Genomic DNA, 7,059 nt, shown 5'->3' on the forward strand with positions numbered 1-7,059 from the left:
TTAGAAGAACTAAATTCATCGTAACCATTTGTCTAAAGTACACAAGCTCAAGCCAGTACCAAGCATCCACTGCAGCCAGGGCTTGATATAAATGAAACAACTTTGAAAATACAGCGTCGGTAAAATCTATGGGGATGGAGTCAAAGTCCAGCACTAATATTTTATAAACATGAAAAGAAAAACACAGGACTTGCAGGCAGCAGAGTTATAATTGGGCAGAGCGCTACTCTCAGTTCTCACTGTTTCTCTGCACAGTCACCTGTTTTCACCTCTGATGCAACGTCCCTCAGGCCACGAATGAGACTTGTGTTTTTCTTATCCTCCCTAACTGGTCATGGCTCTGACGCACACATAAACATGCAAACACACACACACACACACACACACCTGCACAGGTGCAGACACAAGAATAAGAACGCATGATTTCTTTCCCCTCACTCCCTATGATTCAATGTGCTCCATTAAAAATGAACAGCTGTCAAACCCTTCAGAATAAACAAACAACAGTCTGTGTGTGTGTGTGTGTGTGTGTGTGTGTGTGTGTGTGTGTGTGTGTGTGTGTGTGTGTGTGTGTGTGTCTGTCTGTCTGTCTCAAGGGAAAGTTTTCAGTCATCAAGTGAAAGGATAAAGACTATGATGAGTAATAGTGATAATTGCTGGTGTTTTGGGTGCGGCCGCATGACTGGCATTGTTCTCAGGATTCATGAATATTAAAATGAAACCAGAAATATAATGACAACCCATCCTTATGAATACGTTTCACTGTTAAGTTACTTTAATGCTGTTGAAAGAACGTCTTCACCCAATTCTGCCCAAAGTTGCAGTGTCCACCGTGTGATTGCTGCAATGAAGAAGATTAAATTATTAAGATTAACAACATACTTGGTTGTTGTAGTCCACTTAATTACCCTTCAAGCTTACTACTATGCTGTTGAGGTAGGAATTCGTATAAGGAAGAAGAAGGTAAAAGGAGAGCCGGTTTAACAGTGATGCATGGGTGCGGCCCTGCGTTGTCTCTCTCTGCTCTAATGCCCTCAAGGGTAATGGCATCCAAATGTAACAACCATGCCGGCACCTGTAAAAGAAAGGCGGTGCAGAGAGGATCGATTATGAGGTAATTATGTCCATTTATAAGGAACATTAATCAGCGTCTTTCTAAAAAAGAAGAAGAAATGTTGAAATAGTTTGCAGAAACTGGATCTTACTGAGTTTAGGTGGATATCAATTGGTATTTAGGGAAGGAAAAGACATCAAACGTGTATTTAAAACATGAAGCGAACAATCAAGCGTCTTTGGGTTTCTTGAAAGACGCTATATAAAACAAAGCTATTATTATCATCATTTTATGAATACAATCAAATTTAGCCAATGACGATTCACAGGGCGAACATCACTGCAGAATCCAAATCCAGTATTTAATCATTTTCATCAGGATTAATTAATCAGAATTTACTGCGATATTGAAGCTAAGATTTGCCATTTTAGATCTTCTAGACGTTGGCTTATCTAACAATATAAATATAACGTAAAGAAATAAACATGAAACATTTATTGATTTTTTATCTTTTCCAAATCCCGTATTAGATCTATTTAGGTTATGCTTTCAACTATTTTATTTAACTAATAACCTTAATGACCATGTGAAAGCTTTGTGCATTACTCAATGCAAGTGCTATATAAAGAGAGTGAATCTGGGATATTTTTCATCTTGCAACTACAAATGAATAGAAGCTACTGAGCATTGTTTCCTTTATATGTTTGTTTTTTAACTTATTGAATACTTGTGAATTCTCAGCGCTGAATGTTTTCGGGGATTTGTGTTGTACACACACAGACACTGTTTGCACACACTTTGCATTTTTCTGATACTGACTCAGTGGTGCAGGTAAGGGTGGAGCAAGGTAGTAGCAACAAGAAACCAAAAAACACACACACACACACACACACACACACACACACACACAAACACACACATATACACACAGGCTAAAGATGCCAAGGATCTGACAAGATGAGACGGTCCCCTCAGACAACCAGAAACTTAAAAAAACAATTACAGCATTCAACGCAGTGTGAGGAGAGATGGGCTGTCTGTACTTGCACTTGTGGTCTGAGTCGTTTTTTTATTTTATTTTGTGTGTTGGAATAGGGGGGTTTTGTTTGATAGTGAGATTAAGAACTCCTCCCTTTAATTCAAACCATTCTTGGGTGTGTTCTTGGGTGTGGAGGCTGCATTCGCCCAGGGGGTTCAATCAGCTTAACCTGAGCGTGGGACAATGCCAAGCTGGAGGTGATGGCAGGGCGTTGAATATAATAATAAAAAAGGAAGGCCAAGTACAGGTCTAGCTGTTCTTTGCATCAGTGCAGGCACACAACTCTGAGGCTGTCCTCAATTGACTCCCATAATGCTAATATGTTCCTAAGAAGCCAAAACTGAGAACATATTGTTTATTTAAAAAATATAACGTGTATAAATAATGTTGATTATTATTTAACTTACAAATATCGGGTTGCTGCTGATTTTAATGATGTTACTGATGTTATTTATTTTTAGTTCATGGTAAAGACCAAGAAATGTCTCGGAATCTGACACACTGAACTGTTATACACCAATAGAAAAAGCAATGAAGAAACTTTAATTACAAAACAAAGTAAATCTACCTAAATGTCAGAGATCACTCTGCACAGATAAGATGTGCTGTGTCCCATTTGCACATTGTGGCGGGATTATATAGAGGTGTGGCTGAAGATAAAAGACTGTGAATACTGTGAGGATAAAATGAATTCTGTTCTACGGTATATTGTCCTTTATATCATGATCTACTGCAAAAATCGTTTAAAAAAGTTTATGTTCCTGATTTAGATTTGATAGGCATTAAGAAAGGAATATTGAATTCCATTTTGATAAGGTTTTACATTTTCTGAATATGTCTCTTAATCCTGAGATAGGAAGAGGAGAGTAACGTATGAGGGATAAATCCTCAGACGTTTATTTTTAATGTCTCATTCTGATAACTGTAATGTGTCATACATAAAGGGGGCTGTGTTTTGTATTTACGAATTTGTTGTATTCCTATAGTGGAATATATCCTGAAGGATTATTTTGAAAATCTCCATATTTGTTGACGTAGATAATGTTTGGGTTTTTATGTATGTTTGGTTAATGTAGATAGACAATGGTGGGAATACACATCGGAAGGTTTGGTTTGAATAATTAGCACATATGTATGTTAAAGTTCTCAAGGTGGGAATATGTCAGGGAGTGGTCGAGGAAATGATCCGATAAGAACAACTGTGTCATTGAATTTTAGTCTTTAGTGTTTTTGCACCCAAAATATTGACATTTGATCTCCAAGCCTTTTCATATTAGAGAGCCCATATCGCACACACGCACGCATGCACACACGCACACACACACTCACACAGGAAGACCTTTAGGTGTGCAAGCCTTGTCCTGTCTCTGCTGACGGGAGTACGGAGTGGGTGGGGTAACTGCTACTACGCCTAAGATGCACACACCCTAAAATAATTCAACTTATTCACATAGAATATGAACAATAAATGTGTTTAATTAAAAGATTAGTTTGATTTGCTTTTTTACAATGGAATAAATATGCACATGCCAATGAGAATCTGTTTCTTCCGTCTTCATTTAGTTTTTCCTCTGAAGCATGTAGCATGCTCTTGCAGACTCAAGAGTAACAGTTTAATACTTAATCATTTGAAGTGACACCAGAGCTTGCAGAGCTGTTAATTGGGGCACAAAGTGGAATGCTGTTTTGGCACAAAGGAGTGAATCTGTGTTCATTTACAGGCCAAGGCGTGTTCATGAATACCATTTGCCACGGGGAATAACATGATGGTAAGGTGGGACTCATTTTTCTCCCTGAGAATTTTTTTTGTGCAGCTTATTATCTTCATGAATCACTCACAGTGAGAACTGAAAGGCTCCAGGACTAAGTCGATACCGATGAAAGTGCAGGGCAAAAAAAAGGGTGGGTACAGATTCCCTTGCACCCACTCAAACAAACCATCATGCCAGGCATAACGTAAAACAACATGTTTGCAACAAATCTTAAACAGTTAAACAGACACTGCATAATACACTCAACCGTGTTCTCGCTCTTGTACTTTCACTCTTGCCTGCTCATATGCTGAAATTACATTCACACGCTACATTCCTCAATAGCTGCTGAGCTTATTGGGTGGCACAGTGTGTATCAGAATACTGTCTTTGAATTGTAGCGTCTGGCTGCCTCTTAAATATATATATTTTTTATTGGTATACATTTTTTTACTACTTTAATTGTTAACATTATGTGTGCTGTGGGCTGTATCAGGTCAGAGTAACACAGAACTACTGACACACTAGTAACCTGCTTCTGCCCTGGGGCATTCTTGTAAAGTGTAAGAAGACATGATGGGTCTTGACAGCAAAACTGAAAATATACAATCTGGATTTGTTATTATCTTTGCTGCTATGTACCGTCTGCAGTTTTCTTCTATGTGTTCTGTCTTTCCTTGCTCTTCCCGCTTCTGTAAATTGTTAATTATGTGTAATTTGTGCAGTTAGGAAACAATCTTATCCATTGGTATAAGACATGCTAATGAGGCCACTGTTTCAGAATAATACATGAAACGATGAATAACATTTCGCAGACAGATTTCAAGATCAGTGACTTTAATGACTATTTTCATACGTTTCCCAGTTATCATTTTTCACCAGTTAAACTTTGTTAAAGCTGGGGTATATGATTTCTGATTGGTCAAAGTTAACATGAGGTGTACACTTTGACCAATCAGAGCGAGGCTCCGATTCTCTGTTCTTATTGGCTGTTGGGACTGTCCATTCACTTTGGCACGACTTTGTTAGTGTAGAGCCTGTCAGGGAGGGACCATAGGGGAGGGACCAAAGAGAACAAGTTGAGCGGTTGAGGTATTTGAATTTGAATCTCTATCCCAACTGCCATTTTCTCCCCAAATCCTCCACCCCAGCTTTAATAGGATACAACCAAAGTTAGTGTCATTTAAGAACAGCCGCCAAACTTGTTTTATCCGAGCTCCACCCATTGGCCCCAGGCAGGTGTAAGTAGTTTGTGTGAGTCTTTTTTTTCTCTGAAGAGGAGACAGTGGAGGAGAAGGGCGTGTTGAGCAAAGGTTTGACACTGGAAAAGACCAGAGGAACTGTTTCCATGGTGATTACACTGGACCGTGTTCAGATGCTGCGGCAGCCGAACAGATCATTTCAGCAGTTTGCCTCGAAGCTCTTTGACATTTGAAGTTGTCACTTAAAAAGCAAGTCATCTATTACACAGTCACCTTCAACATTTCCTCCCAGTCACACCCACGCCCTGTAGGCACAAAACAAAAATGATTAATTCTGCCCAAAATCCCCATGCATACCCCGAACAAACTAAAATAAGCTCTGCAGGAACTTTTTTTTATTTCTAAAGGTAAAACATACTTGAGTTTTTTTCATAATGCAAATATTGGATGCATTTTTATATTTTATGTATTTCTTTTTATCATATACCATATGTGTTGTAGATATATTATTTGTATACTTTGTAATATACAGTCATATGAAAAAGTTTGGGAACCCCTCTCAGCCGGCATTATAATTGACTCTGCTTTCACAAAAAATATATAAAAGTGGTATGTCTTTAATTTACCAGGAACAGCTAAGTACTGGGATGTTTTCCAAACAAAGATTTTTTGAAAAGCAGTATTTGGTTGTATGAAATAAAATAAAATGTGAAAAACTGGCTGTGCAAAAATATGGGTACCCTTATGGTTTTGTTGATTTTAATGCCTGTAACAGCATGTAAAACTGATGAATTTAAACACAAAGTTGGTTGGATTATGTTGTTAAGCCTTGAACCTCATAGAAATGTCTGTTTAATCATGAGAAAAAATGTATTTTAGGTGCCTAAATGCAAGTTGCACTTCTCTTTGACTCTCTGCTGAAGTGAGACAGAATGGGATCATCACAACTGCTCCCAAAAGATCTTAAAAACAAAGATTATTCATTATCATGGTTTAGGGGAAGGCTACAAGAAGCTTTCCCAAAGGTTTCAATTGTCAATTTCTACTGTAAGGAACGTTGTCAGGGAATGGAAGGACACAGGCACAGTTGCAGTTAAACCCAGGTCTAGCAGACCAAGAAAAGTACAAGAGCGGCATATGCGGCGGATTGTGAGAATGGTTGCACACAACCCAAAGATCACCTCCAAAGACCTGCAAGAACATCTGGCTGCAGATTGTGTATCTGAACATGGTTCAACAATTCAGTGCAATTTGCACCAAAACATCTGTATGGCCGGGTGATGAGAAGGAAGCCCTTTCTGCGCCCACGCCACAGATACAGTTGCATGGAGTATGCAAAAGCTCATTTAGACAAGCCAGATTCATATTGGAAGAAGATGCTTTGGACTGATGAGACAAAAATTAAGTTATTTGGTCTTTATAAAAAGCAGATGTTTTGGTGCAAATTGCGCTGAATTGTTGAACGATGTACAGATACACAATCTGCAGCCAGATGTTCTTGCAGGTCTTTGGAGGTGATCTGTGGGTTGTGTGCAACCATTCTCACAATCCTCCACCTATGCCACTCCTGTTTTTTTCTTGGTATGCTATGCCTGGGTTTAACTGCCACTGTGCCTGTGTCCCTCCATTTCCTGACAACGTTCCCTACAGTCGAAATTGACAATTGAAACCTTTGGGAAAGCTTCTTGTAGCCTTCCCCTAAACCATGACAATAAACAATCTTTGTTTTTCAGATCTTTTGGGAGCTGTTTTGATGATCCCATTCTGTCTCACTTCAGCAGAGAGTCAAAGAGAAGTGCAACTTGCATTTAGGCACCTAAAATACATTTTCTCATGATTAAACAGACATTTCTATGAGGTTCAAGGCTTAACAACATAATCCAACCAACTTTGTGTTTAAAGTCATCAGTTTTACATGCTGTTACAGGCATTAAAATCAACAAAACCACAAGGGTACCCACATTTTTGCACAGCCAGTTTTTCACATTTTTTTTTATTTCATACAACCAAATA

The sequence above is a fragment of the Ammodytes marinus genome (genome assembly GCF_949987685.1).
Source record: "Ammodytes marinus genome assembly, chromosome: 8".
In the NCBI taxonomy this organism is placed as follows: Eukaryota; Metazoa; Chordata; class Actinopteri; order Uranoscopiformes; family Ammodytidae; genus Ammodytes; species Ammodytes marinus.